Source organism: Lemur catta, chromosome 6, assembly GCF_020740605.2.
Source record: "Lemur catta isolate mLemCat1 chromosome 6, mLemCat1.pri, whole genome shotgun sequence".
Taxonomy (NCBI): Eukaryota; Metazoa; Chordata; class Mammalia; order Primates; family Lemuridae; genus Lemur; species Lemur catta.
This window is the reverse complement of record NC_059133.1, coordinates 7202246-7206329: the sequence shown is the minus strand read 5'-3', so window position 1 is coordinate 7206329 and position 4084 is coordinate 7202246. Positions and strand designations below refer to the sequence as shown.

The 4084-nt window shown below is 40.1% G+C and overlaps 1 pseudogene; it reads left to right on the top strand.

Annotated features, from left to right (window-relative positions):
- Window positions 1–243: 243 nt before the first annotated feature.
- On the top strand, window positions 244–319 carry LOC123640799 (annotated as a pseudogene).
- The last annotated feature ends 3765 nt before the right edge of the window (window positions 320–4084 follow it).

The following is a 4084-nucleotide window of genomic DNA, read 5'->3' as shown; positions in this document are numbered from 1 at the left end:
CAAGAGCGAGACCCCGTCTCTACCAAAAAATAGAAAGAAATTAACCAGACAACTAATAATATATATACAAAAAAAAATTAGCTGGGCATGGTGGCACATGTCTGTAGTCCCAGCTACTCAGGAGGCTGAGGCAGTAGGATTGCTTGAGCCCAGGAATTTGAGGTTGCTGTGAGCTAGGCTGACACCACGGCACTCTAGCCTGGGCACCAGAGTGACACTCTGTCTCAAAAAAAAAAAAAAAAAAAGACTGTACTTTAAGCGATCATTTCTATAGTTCATTACTAGAGAAGTTTCTCTGAATGTGTAGAGTACCGAAAATTAAAAAACAAAACAAAACAAAAAAAATTTACTTTTTCTGTGATTTCAAAAAAACCTTAAAATCACAGTAAGACAGCACTGTGTGCTCATCAGAGTGGTTAGAATTAAGAATCTGACAATACTAAATGTTGTCAATAAGGGGGAGTAATAGGAACTCTCATACACTGTTAGCAGGAGCATAAATTGGTAAACTGCTCAGAAAATCAATTTGGCATTATTTAGAAAAACTGAAGATGTGCACACTCTTTATCCCAGCAATTCCTCTCCTTGCATATATACTCTTGAGGAAGCCTTGCCCATGTGTACCAGAAATTATGCAAATTAGTGTTCAGAGCAGAACTGTTTCTAATAGGAAAAAAATGAAAAACCTCAAATGTCTATCCATAGTAAAGTGGAAAAATAAATTGTGTTTTATTAATACAGTGGAAACTGCATGGTAATAAAATGATCAAGTCCCAGTTTCATGGATCAACATGGCTGGATTGCTTAAAAAGAATCTTGAGCTAAATCAGTAAGTCACAAAAGAAGAGTGTGATTCCTATTTTATAAAGGTCACAAATAGGTGAAACCAAATGACTGTACAGTGTCTGAGAGTGCATAGGAAGGAAAACTCCATTCACAGGGCAAGGGAATGATAATGACTGGAGTCAGCGTAGTGGTTACATCTTCAGCGAAGCAAAGGGTATGTGACAGGAGAGGCCATAGAGTTAGGGCCGGGCTGCTAAGATACTGGCTATATTTTATTTCTTGGCCTGGATAATGGTAACACAAATGTTGGCTTTGTCTTTCAGTTGTACTTATATGTTTCACACACTCTTCTGTGTGTATGATGGCTATGGTTGGAATGTATATGTTCCTCCAAAATTCATATGTTGAAACCTAATCACCAAGGTGATGGTATTAGGAGACGGGGTCTCTGAGAGGTGACCAGGTCATGAGGGCAGAGCACCTTGCCTTGTTTATAGTTTTTCCTCCTATGCATGCATTCTCAGACACTGTACAGTAGTTTAGTTTCACCTATTTTTGACCTTTATAAAAAAGGACTCATACCTTTCCTTTGTGACTTACTGATTTAGCTCAAGAATCTTTTTACGTACTCCAACCATGTTATGCATGAAGCTGTGACTTGTTTATTTTATTGCTGTGTGGTTTCCACTGTATTAATAAACCAAAATTAATTTTTCTACTCTACTATGACAGGCACTTAAGGTTTTCCATTCGTTTCCTACTAGATGCAGTTCTGCTCTGAACACTAATTTACATACCTCATGGTACACAGGGATTAATAACCTTATAAAAGAGGTGTGAGGGAGCTGCTCGTCCCTTCTTGCCCTTCTGCCATGCTGCAAGAAGGCCCTCACCAGACACCGAATGCTAGGCCTTGATCTTGGACTCCTAGCCTCCAGAACTGTGAGAATTTCTGTCATTTATAAATTACCCAGTCTAAGGAATTTTGTTATAGCAGCAGGAACAGACCAAGACAATGATGAATTTCACAACTGAAAAAGAAAAATAAAGGAGGCTAAGGTAGGAAGATTGCTTGAGCCCAGGAGTTCAAGGCCATAGTGTGCTATGATCATGCCCGTGAATAGCCACTGCATGCCAGCCTGGGCAACACAGTGAGACCCTATCTCTAAAATATAAATAAATAAAAGCTAGGATTGGTGGCGAGAGCCTGTACTTCCAGCTACTTGAGAGGCTGAGGTGGGAGGATCGCTTGAGCCCAGGAGTTGGAGTCCAACCTGGGCAACACAGTGAGACCCTGTCTTAATTTTAAAAATAAATAAATAAATAATAAAAAATAAAATACATAAATAATTTTAAAATGTTCAGAACAGCATATATAATATATAATACCACTTAAATAAAAAGGAAAAAGTTAAAGAAACTATAAAGAAATATAAATTTGATTGCTTACATATGCAAGGATCGGCTCTGCAAGCATAATCAAGAAACTGGTAACAGAGACTGTTACTGGTATGAGGGACTGGGTGGTTGGTGGATAGGAGGGGGAGGAAATGTTTACCTTTCAAAGTGTTAAACCACACTCTCGGAGGCTGAAGCGGGAGGATTGCTTGAGCTCAGGAGTTTGAGACCAGGCTGAGCAAGAGCGAGACCCCATCTCTACTAAAAATATAAAAATTAGCCGGGCGTGGTAGTGAGTGCCTATAGTCCCAGCTTTTCAGGAGGCTGAGGCAGGAGGATTGCTGGAGCCCAGGAGTTTGAGGTTGCTGTGAGCTACAATGAGGACACTGCACTCTACCCAGGGCGACAGAGTAAGATTCTGTCTCAAAAAACAAAAAACAAAAAATGCCAAAGTGTTAAACCATGTTAAACTAATACCTAATTATAAATACATATGCATTTTTTAAAAAGACTCATTTTTATTTCCTTTCCTGAAGTGTTGTATTCACTTGCTATTGCTGCATAACAAATTATCACAAATTTAGTATTAAAACAATACATACATTTATTACATCACAGTTTCTGTGAGTCAGGAGTCCAGGCATAGCTTAGCCAGGTCCTCTGCTCAGGATCTCCCAGGGCTGCAATCAAGGTGTCGATTGGGCTGCATTTTCATCTGGAGGCTCAACTGGGGAAGAATCTGCTTCTAAGCTCATTGAGATTGTTGGCAGAATTCATTTCCTTGTGGCTGCCTGGCTGAGGGCCCTGGATTTTTGTTATTGTTGGCTGAGGCCTCTGTAGATCCTAGAGACCACACAGAGTTCCTTGCCATGTGGGCTTCTTCAATGTGCTGGTTATTTAATTGAGCCAGCAGGGAGGATCTCTTGATTCATTCTGCTAAGATGGAGCTTTATATAACACAACATAATTTGGAAGTGACAACCTATCACCTTTGCCATATTGTATTAGTTAGAAGTGAGTCACAGGTTCTGCCCACATTCAAGGGGAGGGGATTACAAAAAGGTGTGGATACCAGAAGGTGGGGATTATTGGAGCTCACCTTAGGATTTATCAGCCACAACTGTCTATTATTTTGGGATGGGTCACCCATTTTTTGCCTGTTTTTTTCCTTATCCATTTATAAGATCTCTATAAATTAAATACATTCACCCTTTGCCATATGAGGTGCCAATTCAATAATTTTTTTTCTTTTTTTTGAGACAGGATTTCACTCTGTTGCCTGGGCTAGAGTGCAGTGGCATCATCATAGCTCACTGCAACCTCCAACTCCTGGGCTCAGGCAATCCTCCTGCTTTAGCCTTCCAAGTATGTGGGACTATAGGTATGCGCTACCACGCCCAGCTAATTTTTCTGTTTTTTGTAGAGACAGGGTCTCGCTTTTGCTCAGTCTAATCTTGAACTCCTGCCTTCAAGTGACTCTCTTGCCTTGGCCTCCCACAGTGCTAGGATTACAGGTGTGAGCCATTGTACCCAGCCTTCAGTAAATTTTTGAGAAATAAATAATTGACTTTATGAATTGCTTACCAGTTCTTCTACATACATAACAACAGCAACTACAGTGACTTCATCAGGGCTTTCTAGAGTCTGTTTTCTAGAAAGCTGGGCTGTGTCAAAGCATAGAATTTAACCCAGGTTCAAGAGTGGGTGAGAATATTGATTTGGACTTGATTTGAAATTGCTCTTACTTTGATTTATGCCAAGATGAATCAAGGAATTAGTGCAAAGGATCAACTTACAATAAGGTTCCAGGTAGGAAGACAAGGGAGGTATTCCTCCTATGTCTCCCTGCTCCTGAAGTCCTATGGTCTTGGCTATCCATGTAAAATGAGATGTTTATCAG